This window comes from Tiliqua scincoides, chromosome 3 (assembly GCF_035046505.1).
Source record: "Tiliqua scincoides isolate rTilSci1 chromosome 3, rTilSci1.hap2, whole genome shotgun sequence".
NCBI classification, from domain to species: Eukaryota; Metazoa; Chordata; class Lepidosauria; order Squamata; family Scincidae; genus Tiliqua; species Tiliqua scincoides.
The window spans coordinates 138,281,804-138,294,645 of NC_089823.1; positions in this window are offsets into that span (position 1 = coordinate 138,281,804).

Sequence of the window (12,842 nt, forward strand, 5' to 3'; positions counted from 1 at the left end):
CAGGAAAAACTGAAGGAAAGGAGCTGACTGTGGAGTCAAAGCAGTCACAGAGGCATTTCGGTAAATTCTTAGCAGGAACTTTTTCTGCAACCTTGCACCTTGCCTGCAATTCTGACTACGAAGGGTCCCTCCTGCATGCAAAAATTTCAGGTTCTATGTGTGGCCAGCTAAAGGGTCAAAAGGGACAAACTTTCACCCAAAAGAGAGAGCAAGATCTCAGCTGATGACAAGTCAGATTGTTTTTCTAAGCAGTAAGCAAGAGTTTCCAGGAGAGTTTTCCAGGGAAGGCAACTGAAAAGAGGCCATTGTGTGTGGCTCACAAGAGAGAGTTGGCCTTTTTTCCTTGAGAAGCAAAAACTCGCCAGACGTTGTGGGCTCAACCAAGTTGAAGTGGTTATATTGAATTCTGCAAACATGGTTCCTTTAATTTTTCAGGAGTGCTTCAAGGTTACAGCAAATCAGCTATCAGGGCTATCAGTCAATCATAAATAAGTGATCATCTAAGCCTGCAGTGAAGACTTGTGTCTGTTCCCCTCCCTCAGCTTAAGAATGCTTCGAAGAGAACTTTCACAGTGGCTTCAAAACCCAGCCATAATGCAAAGAGCACTCATGTAGCTTTATTGGAAGGTTTGTGCACACTTGGTGGCCCAGAATACAGAGCTCACTTACCACTTTAAATTTAGACAGCCCTCCTTTTCAGAATTATGAGATCAGAGAAACTCCTGCGGTGGTCTTATTCTGTTAGATTCTCAGAAGTTGCACTGAAATGTAAAGTCATGAAAAGGCAGCAGTCTTTTTGCTGCCAAGCAAAAAGACTGTACAGACAGGTAGCTGGTTTTCATCGTTCATTGTTGCGAGAGGGAGCAAGGAGGAGCACCTAAAAATAAAGCAAGAAACTCAGCAGTTAAGACAAGATCTACCCAAGTAGGATGCTTTCGCCAAAGTAAGATCAATGTTGCACTGTGTGAAGTATCTCTATTTGTCTATCTGAAATTTCCTTCCAATCAGATTCATTTGATGACCCCGGTGTTCTAATATTGTAGAAGGCGGGGACAAGAATTTCTCTCTATGCATTTTCTCCAGAACATGAATAAAGCCTTAGGCTGCAATCCTAGACATACTTTCTTGTCAGTAAACCCCATTGAACAAAATGGGACTTACTTCTTAGATACGCATGGGCATGCACAGTCAGTAATATCTCCCCTTAACAGACTTTTGTCTAAACTGAAAAGGAAAGTGCTCCAACACCCTGATCATTTTGGTTGCCCTGTTCTGCACTTTTTCCATCTCAACAATGTCCGTTTTGAAATGCATTGACCAAATTGCACATTCCAGATGTGGCATACCATAGATTTATATCAGGGCATTATAATAAGCAGTCTTATTTTCAATCAGGATGATGCCATGTTCATTGTGCATGCAATCCCATGTGCATGAGATCCCATTGAGCATCTCTGAGCCTCTGCAGATTGGTGCCCCCCAAACAATTCTATGTACACCAATTTTTCCTTCTTTACCCCGCCTCTTGAGCAGTGCTCTCAAAACGGCCGCCAATGAAGCATTGTACTCTGTTCAGCAGCCATTTTACAACAGCATAACTCAATTTCGCTGCGGTAAACCCCTCATTACGACAGCTCAATCTGGAATGGGACTGGGCTGTAAGATACCTATCTCCAGAGCAGAACCCCTTTGGCATCATCTTCAACACCCCTAAATCCTGGCAGCCTGCCCAAGCATTTTTATGATTCAACATGGTCCAAAGATCACCTTGTTGTGTCATTTTTTGATCTCTGCTTTGCTGCATGGAACCCCCCAGCACTTTGAGCTTGGCAGACTGTATCCAGGAACAGTAACTGTCATTGCACTTTTGAACTCTTTCGTGTACCTCTTTAACATCCCATTCCTCTATCTCTCCCCCTCCTTCCCTCTCTTAGCTTGGGAACTAAAGTAAAAGACTAAGGGCCAAATCCTATCCGATTTTCCAGGGATGGTACAGCTGTGCCAATGGAGCGTGCACTGCATCCTGTGGTGAGGAGGCAGTCACCTTAAGGTATGGGAATATTTGTTCCTTTACCTCAGAGTTGCATTATGGTTGCACCAGTGCGGGAAAGTTGGTAAGGATTTGGGTCTAAGTCTTCCTTGAATCCTTTCCTGAATGTTGACCCTCTCCTTATTTTCTTGGAGTAAATATACCCTGCAAAACACACAACCATCATAAAATAGGTACATTAATCAATATTTTTATTGTTATTTGGTTGAGAGGTATTTTATGTATTTCATTCTGATAATGTATCTAGTTAGGACTGGGCCAAAAATGTACATTTGATGAGAATGTGAAGCATACATAAATGTAAAGTTGCTTTTCTTAAATGTCAGACTTGAGAGCTAGTGCAGCTTGTAATAATCAAGAGCAGATTTTCTAGTTGCTCAGACCAGCAAACAAACCAAACACAGAAGGTTTTGGGGAGGTTAGAGGTTCAGCCTGTTCTGTTTTGGCTTGTTAGGGTAACAAGACTTCCTTCGCTGTTGTGGTTAGTCCACCAGCAATTCCTTGGCCAGAGCTAGGTGGTGGCACACAGGCCGAATTCCTGCCAGTCATCCACAGAACACTAGTCCAATACCCTACATGCTTTTGACCTTATGTCAGTGTTCTCAGACTTTTAGCACTGGGACCCACTTTTTAGAATGAGAATCTGTCAGGACCCACCGGAAGTGATGTCATGACCGGAGGTGATATCATCAAGCAGGAAGAGTTCTAACAATCTTAGGTTGCAATCCTATCCACACTTACCAAGGAGGAAATTCCATTTACTATCATTGTTAAAAGTAAATACAGAGTAGCCTGTTAAAAATGCAGATCTGTAACATTTCCCCAATGCAGTCACATGCCATTGTAGCAGCAAATTTAATATATTAAAAATAAAATATTGAAATGCATGGGGACCCACCTGAAATTGGCTCCTGACCCACCTAGTGGGTCCCGACCCACAATTTGAGAAACACTGCCATATGTGATAGTAAGGGCACAATCCAGATGCTCCCTTGGGCCGGCGTAAGTCCCTTGCACTGGCCCAGGAGGGTCGCAAATGTGCCGTAAGGCATGTTTGCGCCTCTTTGGGAGTCAGCAAGGCTGGCACGCAGAGGCGCACCAGCCTGCAGAGGCTGACACCAGCCTCTGCACCAACAGAGGGATTGAGCCTTGCATCAGCCCAGCTGGACCAAGGCTCTGGGGTGGGTAGGGAGGAGGTGGGGAGGAGGCAGGAGGGAGGCATTCCTGGTCGGAGGAGGGCAGGCAGTGGGCAGCCCCGGGGGCGGTGGGTGGGGAGCAGGAGGCAGGGCTGGAACCCGGCAATTTTGCCGGATCCCAACCCCCTGTTCCCAGGGAGCTTAGAGCAGCTTGAAGTCGCTCCACTCTCCTCTGACTTGTGCCACCTCAGGAGGTGGCACAGGTCCAAGGAGACCCATTGGGTCCAGGGCGCCTTACCCAGGGGTAAAGGTAAAAGTTTCCCCTTACCTCTGGCTGAGCCAATTCTGACCCCCTTCCTGAGTTGGATACAGCACAAGCCTCTTGGCTTGCCTGTTTCAGCGCAGGGTAGGATTGAGCCCTAATGCTTTGAAAGCATTCTAAACTTGAGATATCGACTGCAATTCAACATACATGTGACAAACACTCAAGTCCTATTCATAAGAAAAGCAGAAATATTCCTTTGAGAAAAGCAGTCATCTGAGGACCCAATTAATCTTTCAGAGCTGTAACCAAAAATATTATACTCAAGGTGCATACCTAAGTAGATAAGGTAAATTGATGGATTAAGAGCATTGACTGGTTGATTACTCAACAAAAGCTTTGGTTGATTAATTAGTTGGAGCAATTTTAATTGGCGAGAGCAAATTTAAATCAGTGTGGTTGTGAAGTAAAGATACATGTTGATTTTTTGCAGCTGTTTTGTTTGTGTGCTGCTATAATAGAATATGAAAAAGAAAATATTAAAGATGGTGTTTCCCTCTAACAATTAGTAGTAGCGTTCTCTTATTAAATTGTAAATGAACTTATAGCTCCTTTATTACCTCAAAAAGGAACTTATATTTAGATTTTGGTAACATGCAGATTTGTTTACGCTTAATTGATTAATCAGTAAAGAGTTGACTAATCAAATAAAACACTTTAATTGGTGTGGCCAAAGTAACGAAAAGCAAACTAATTTCTCTCTGAAAAGGATACTTTCCCACCACTAGCTAGCAAGAAAATATATGCACTGAGATGAAACTACAGGGAATTTTTCCTCCTATTGATTTAAGAGGGAGTGTCCAAATAATGAAACAGTCTTGCAGTGTCATGCATTTCTATACACACAAACTCTTGTAGATCTCAGCATACAAATATCCACAAGAATTATCAGTGGATTAAACCTCCAGTGTGTTTAGTCAGAACCTGGTCTATTAGTTCCTCTATTCTCTTTCAACAGATCTTCTGTTCTCAAAGTGGTGGAAAGTTAATCATTCCCCTATCACCATTGTAATAGAAGAAAATTTAAAAAGCAATAGGTGTCACAAAAGGAGAGTGTGGTTAAGTGAGGATTTGGACCCCCCTCTGTTGTATATTTTCATATATTTGTCTTGTTCATTGCATCTGATTAATCAAAACAGCAGTTGTTTGTCTAGATGTCAAGGAGGGCAGAATATATACTTAAAATCATAAACATAATAAAGGGACACACACACACACACACACACACACACACACACACACTACATTCATTCATTGTGTGTGTGTGTGTGTGTGTGTGTGTGTGTGTGTGTGTGTGTGTACCTTTATTATACTTATGGTTTTAAAATAAATGTATGCCACCTTAGGAACCTTGGTCACTGTCGTATATTTGGTCTCACTCCCAGGGTTTTGGGGTGCTCAGAGTTGTTGGTTCTGAACCCTAGAGCCCTCAAAGATCCCTGTTCGGTAGTACTGCCACCACCCTGTAAGAGCCAGTGCCTCAGTCCAGGGACACCGAGACCCTCTAGGCTTAACTATATCCCTTGTAGGCACTGAGCACTTTCTTTACTTAAAGTCTCAGTCCTCAAGTTTCTAGTCCACAATGAGGATTTTTGGTAGCTTGTTGAACGGCTAGGCAGGATTCTGAACCTTTGTCCCCAACAGACAATGAACCAACATGGTAAAAGGATTTTTACTTAAGTACATAGGGTTACAAAAAGTTACAAAAGGCAGCAAATGCTAGAGGCATAAAAACTTCTAGGAAACGTATCAGCATAAAATAATAAAGCTAACTGGCTATCTCTATTATTTCCTAACGCTCACCTGGGTCAGCTTCTTTTGTAGATCCTCAGTTACCTATGAGGCCACATGGTCCTGGCAGGGCAGGATGTGCACCCATCACCTATCTCACCGAGACCCAAGACAAAGACAAAAGGCCAAAGACACCCCTTTGGGCTTTGTTCTTATACTTCTCATGCCAAGAGGATGGTGTGACTCTCTACCTATTTCAAACTGCCCAATCAGAACTCTTGGGGACAGACTCTTTTCGAAGTGGGGCTGGATGCTAGTCCTCCTAGTTCTCCCCCTCCCCACTGGAGACTCATGGCTGTCTGCTGAGATGCTACACCATCACCTTCCATAGAGTTGTAAATTCCTTTCAGCTAAGATTGCAAGCCCCTTCTGTGTTACTAGGTTACTTTGGTTCTGGCTTTGCAATGCTACTAGGCCTGAACTGCACATATTCATGACAGTCACAAAGGAAGAGGAGGGATAGAAATACTTTAAATAAATAAATAATAACTGTTGCCACTATGGCAAAGCCTCTCATGTTGCTAAAAGGTGAGTTTCTAATGGTGGTGGTATGTGTAGAAGGGCCACACTTGCTAACCTCAGAGAAGAGGACTTTCTATAAAGGGGAAGATAGTCCTTCAGTTACCTTAGTCATAAACTGTTTAGGGCTTTAAAGATAATAAACTGTATCATGAATTGTACCCAAAAATGGACTAACAGCCAGTGTAGTTGACATAACAGTTGCATAGTAGACATTCCACAACAGTGGGATGACTCAGGGTGCAATCCAAACTGCACCTTGGACCTATGCAAGTTGCTTGAGCCGGACTGGGAGGCCCACAAACATGCCGTAAGGCATGTTTGCACCTTCTTACAAGGAAGCTGCATCGGCGCATCCAGATGCACCAACACACAGCAGCATCCCTTCTCAGTCTTGTGTCAGCCCAGCTGGGCCAACACAAGAGGAAAACGTAGGCATGGGGGATGCGAGGAGGGGGTGGGAGGGAGGCATTCCTGGGTGGGGGGAAGTCGGGCTGTGGGCGGCCCTGGGAGTGGGCGGGCAAGGAGTGAGAGGTGGGGCTGGGATCTGGCCGTTATGCCGGATCTTAACCCCTGTTCCCGGGGAGAATGAAGCGACTTCAAGCCGCTCCGCTCTCCTTACACTTGCGCCACCTCCAGAGGTGCCAGAGGTGGCGCAAGTCCAAGGAGACCCATAGGGGCCAGCAGCCCTTACCCAGAGGTAAGGGGAAATGTTTCCCCTTACCTTTGGTTGAGCTGCTTCTGGCCACTTTCCTGCACTGGATACAACGCAAGCCTCCTGGCTTGCCTGTTCCAGTGCAAGATAGGATTGTGCCCTAAGTCAAACAAACACACATCAATCAGCATTCATGCCCCTGCCTTCTCCACCAACTGAAGTTTCAAAATGGTCTTCAAGTTCTCTGGTGTGCTATGATTTGAGGTCTATGATGACTTGGGCTGTTTGTGACCTAGTTGATTGTGACATCAGCAACATTTGGACCAATCCATTTTCCTTTTATCCAACTAAGTTACTAGCTTTGACTCTATGGACTGGAATGTGCCTCAAATAGCCGGAGGAATGTTCAGCACCGGTTAGAACAGAACCAAATATTTGGTCTTAAATGCGGGCCCCTCAAAGTGGGGGGAACATTGAAAGTTCTAGAAGGCAAATTTATATGAGAATGATACAACCAGCAAGAAGGTAGGGGATAATTTGTAATAAAACTCTCATTTGTGTCATGGTTTTCAAGAAAAGTACAGGCAGGTCCTTATTAGGTGTAGTGCAGTGGGAGACAGATTTACAGCACAATCCTATCTTGCACTGGAACAGGCAGGGCAGGAGGCTTGCGCTGTATCCAGCGTGAGATGGGGTGCCAAAGTAGCTCAACCAGATGTAAGGGGAAACTTTACCTTTACCTCCAGGTTTACCTCCAGGTAAGGCACCCTTGCCCCTATCGGTCTCCTTGGACTTGCGCCACCTCCTGAAATGGCACAAGTACAAGGAGAGCGGAGCAGTTTGAAGCCACTCCATGCTGCTCAGGAAACGGGGTTGGTATCTGGCATAACTGCTGGGTCCCAGTCCCACCTCCAGTTCCATCAGATCAGGACCTTTCTGGTGGCCTCACATTTCCCTTTGCCTGACCTGCTCAGGAGCCAAGGCACGTTTGCTTACTCGTGAGTAAATGCGACCGTGTGGCTTAGTTTCGCTTTCCATAGGGCTCAATACGTTTGCCAGCTTGGAGGGAAGGACCTCCTCCTCGGTTGTTTTGGGGAGGCTACATTGATTCAATCATTACCATTCTGGTGTTATTGGATTCCTCTCAGCCTGCTCTTTCTGACAGACTAAGGCAGGTTCACCTACTTGCAAGTAAACGTTCAGTATGGCTCGGTTTCACTTTCCATAGGGCTCCATGCATTTTTTGTTTTCTGGGTTTTTGCCAGTAACGTTTGATAGAATGGAGATATTTCACTCCGGTTTTTTTCATTGCGTTCAGCTGTAAATTCCACATCCAACGGTATATAACATGATAGTATTATTCCTAACCATCGCGATTTTGGAGGGTCACCCCCCCAGTGCACGTCACCCCCCTTGCGCATCACCCAGTGCTGCCCGCACCACCCATACCCCCATAACAATGCCACTGCCTCTGGAGGGGGCACACGCAGGGGGACCCGCAGACTCATTCCACTGATACGGAATCTGCAGATACAAGAGGCCCCCTGTACAAGTGTTGCAAATTAAGGATTCTTCCTCTATACCAGTGATTTTCAACCTTTTTTTCTCATGACACACTTGAGAAGGCACTAAAATTTTCAGGGGGCACCATCAGTTTTTTTGCCAATTAATAAGGCACACTACACTGCCAGCCAAGGATTCACATCCTCCAATGCCCTTCTAATATATGATCCTTCCCCAATATATGATCCTTCCCCAAACTCCCATGGCACACCTGTAGACCATTCACTGCAGCCATGGTACAATGATTGAAAACCGCTGCTCTATATCATGTACACACACAGTCCCGAAATTAACTTGGTGAGGAGAAAGCCAGGCTGGAACTCATCTCCTCAACATGCTAGTTTCTTATCTGTAGGAATTTGTCTTTTGGGAGAGAAGGGATGTGTTCCTCAGTGAAAGCCCCACTTGTAGCCTGAAATAGTACAGCCCAGGCACAAGTTTGCCATCTCAGTGAGAACTACGCTTTCATTCATATGGGAAAGATGAGAACAGGGAGCAAGTACATAACTATTTATCCTGGTGATAAAGAGGGAGGATTTGTGGGAAGCTGAGGCTAAACACCTATCCTAATCTTCTCTACAAACACAACAGTTACACAACATGCACTTCCTCTTGGGATGTGGTCTGCAGATATTTGAAAGCAGGTGGGGTTGGGGAGGCTATGAGGAAAATCAGGTTTCTTTTGCAACTCTTTCATTTTCTGACTCTTGGAAATAAAACATTCAAGTTTGTTTTCTGTCTTTGTTTCTTTCCTTTTTTATTTTTTTATTTTTTGGTCTTCTTAAAAGCAGATGCTGACAGAGAGTCATAATCGAAAGACAGGGCATCTAAATGCCATCTATCTCATGTAACAAGTTTTCCTGCTTTCCTGAAAGGAATAGCAATAGCCTATTGTTGCATGTATTTTCAAATATTGAAGGGTATGTCTGAGAGTTCTGCTGCCAACATTCCTGGCACATGAAGCTTTTGCAGGAAATGCCAGGATCCTGTGTGAAATGAAATTACTGCTAAGTGCCTATATTTAGCTGTCCCAGAGCTCCTTGATTTAAAATGAAGGCATATTCAATTCAGCTTCATTTCCCCCATCCAGTACCTATAGTTGTTTGCATGATATGGATTTAATTTTGATCAAACATGTGAGAATGTACAGTTCTGCTTACACAGTGAGAGATGTCGAAAGAGAGAGAGGCTAAATGAATGGTCACTTGTCTATTGTTGCTCTAACTACATTTTTAAGAGGTATCAGATTAACTAACAGCCCATATCTAATGTGATCTGGTGCAGGACTCCCTGCACCAGCTCTGAGTGTTGCGAAAGTGCCATAAAGCATGTTTGTGGCTACTTGAGAGCTGCAGTACTGATACAAAGACATGTGCCTTCCTGCTGGTGCCAGATCCAGTCCCTGCACTGACCAGCATAGGTAAGTGTGTGCTGGGCAGTGTAGGAGTGGGAGAGGGTTACAGGATGGCAGTGTGGAGATGAGGAGGGGCATTTCTGGGCAGGGGGAAGGCAGAATAGGGGGAGGATCAGGCCCAGGAGGGGGGGTGGATTAGGTGGTGGCAGCACACACTGTAGCCTAACCCCCACTCCTGGGCCAGGCAGCCCTAAATGAACCTTTTGGATATGCACCATCTAAATAGCTGGTGTAGATCTGAGTAGCCTCATAGGACAGACTGAGGCATTACTGAGGTTAAAGGGAAAAATATCCCCTTACCACGAGGTGACCTAACCTGCATTGGATACAGCACAGGCCATGCAGCCAGGCTATATCTCAGGTTAGGATTGAGCTTTAAGTCTGGGAAGAATGACTAAGGTGCTCCAGAGGACCCAGTTCTAGCCTGCTCCACAGTTCCCCATCCCCTTCAAGGCTGAAAGGTATGAGAAAGGTACACGGTGTTGCTGCTGAAAAGCACAGTTCCCATATCATGCATAATGTAGTCCAGTTATGTAAATGTGTGAAATGGCATCATTGCAGGCTGCGTTCCCACTTTATTGGCTGCTCCAGGGTGGTGTCGTGCAAATCGACAATGTAATGTCCTGTTTCTAGAACTACACATTTACACAGAAAGGAGTGGGGATGATGCCAACAAACCATTGGTGGGGAGTGGACAATAGAGGACAATTGCCCTGGATCTCGCACATGGGCTACGTTGGCATTGACCAGTATGCTCAAACTGAGAAGAGAAGAAGGGGAGGCTCAAATGAACATCAGCCCTCTGGGCTTCTCAGAATCTTAAAAAGGTTGCTATTTACAGCAGCAACCCCATTTCATTGTTGTGTCTAGTTCTGCCCCCAAGTGGCCCTATTTATCAGGGACAGTCCCTGTTTTCTGACACTTCTCTCTGGTAAATTGTTCTTTCTGTTTTGTCTCTGTTTTACTTTTTAAAGGAAATGCAGATTCCCCCCCCCCCCCAAAATGTTATTCATGTGGGTTTCTACAGTTACCTTTCTACAGATTTCAGCCCCCTCTCCAGGGTCTCTAATACTTACTTAACTGAGTTTAGGGCAGGTGCATATTGTTACTAGTGCACATACATATTAATGCATATGTGTGAAAACTAAGACACTTGCAGAACAGGACTTGCTGCTTGACATATCACTGGAGGGAGATTCATTTAGAATGGCAGATAAAGTTATAGGACAAATATGTGTTTTGTTCTTTTGATGAAAGATGTGATACAAATACCCTCATTGTCCCTCCATGTCTTATAATAATAATATATATTAATAATACATACAAATACCTTTTTTCTTTCCAGATACTATAGATGTAATTACAACAATTTAATGACTGTGCAGTGCAGTCCCTTGCATATCTACTCAGAAGTAAGTCCTATTGAATTTATTAGAACTTACTCCTAGGTGACAATGCATCGGATTGTGGCCATCACCTCTAATTTAAAAAAATGGAGGGGGGGATGAGGCTGAAGAGGGATAAGGGTAGGTGCACCATAGTTCAGTTGGAGGAAAGGTAGGGAAAGCACTTAGAATGTCAGGAATTGCTAGAGGCTGCTATAGATTAACAGTATTTACCTAAGAATTCAGAAGAACTTTTAGAGGAATATGCCGATACTAAAAATCTTAAGTTCTCTTTCAGTTTCCTCTTGTGTTGGTCATATAAGGCATTTGACTCCTTCTGCAATCCTGATTCTGCAAGCATTTTACTGCAATGGCATTACACTGCCCAACCAAAAGACATTTCTTCTGATGCTTCAGAAGTTACACCTATTCTTGGATATCAGTTTGGATGTGTGGACAAGCAATTGAATCAGCATCTAAAGGTGGGTGTGTTACATCTTCAAAACTAGAGCTGATAGGGCAAAGCTGATGCCATTTTTGAAATCAGTGCCCCAAATATTTCCAAGAATAGTTCTTAAGGCACCAGAATGTGTGTTGGGCAGTGTTATAAATTGCCTAGAGTCCAGAAACAATAGGTAACTATTGCAACTGGACTAGGATTGGAGCCATATGCTCCAGTTGTCAGACCCAGGACAAGAATCTAGCTGCTGCGTTTTGAAATACTTGTAGTCCATCTTAGAAGTAAGCAGGGCATGAATGACTGATGCCAAGTCCATCTTCTCTAGGAAAGGCCACAACTAGCAAATCAGTCAAGGCTGGTAGAATGGATTCTTCGTCACTTGTACTAGTGCATTTAGGTCTGTTTTTCAACTTCGGTTCCATGAGCATCTCTCATGGATGTTTCACAAAGTTTTCAATCTCCCACTTTGGACACATCATATTCTCTCCTATGCCAACTACTCCAGTTAAGTCTCATGACACACCTTGCAAAAACATCAGTCCAAATGTTCCAAAGTTGCCAAGCAATTTTTCACACTGAAAAGTCGATGAACTTCCATATGAATCATGAATCATTTTAATTTTTCATTTGTCCAATTATCATGAATAATATTCCATATTATATTAATTAACTAGCACAAAGTTTACCTTTGAATTTTGTAATTGTTAAATTACTTTTTACCAGTATTCACTTCATGGGGAGAGTAGGGCGAAGGGGTTGGGGTAGTGGTGTAGCTAAGGGAGTGCAGGGGATAGCAATTGCACTGGGCAACAAGCTTTAGAAGGGCAACAAGCTGGGCTTGACACTAGTGGCCAAAATTGTGAAAACCTTGGTATATACAAATAATACTATCATGTTATATATCATTGGAAAGGTAATTTAATGCTGAATGCAATGAAATAAACTGTGCTGGAATGATTGTATTCTATCAAAAGCTATGGCCAATCAATCAGAAAACCTTTTATCTATTTACTTAATAAATTAAGGGAGCAATCCAAAAGCGCCCTTGGGCCGACACAAGTTCCTTGTGCCAGCCCAGGAGGGACACAAACATGCCATGAGGCATGTTTGTGCCTCCTCAAGTCAGGCCAGCGCTCCAAGAAGTGTTGGCCTGTGAAGGCTGACAAAAGCCTGTGCGCCAGCTTCCTCCTCAAGTCTTGTGTCGGCCTGGCTGGGCTGACGCAAGGAGAAAAGGTAGGCAGGGGAGGCGGGAGGGAGGTGTTCTTGGACAGGGGGTGGGCGGGTGATGGGCAGCCCCAGGGTGGGTGAGCAGGGAGTGGGAGGCAGGACTGGGATTTGGCAGTTATGCCGCATCCTAACCCCTGTTCCTGGGAAGAATGGAGTGGCTCCAAGCTCCAAGGATGTCATGAAAAGTTACAAGGTTTTCTCAATAACAACAAATAGGTTGAAAATCACTGATTTAGGATCTATTCTAGACATACCCCATACTACATAATTGCTTCCACAAAGGAAGTACAACCCCATCCAAAACAGTTTTACATCCTCTT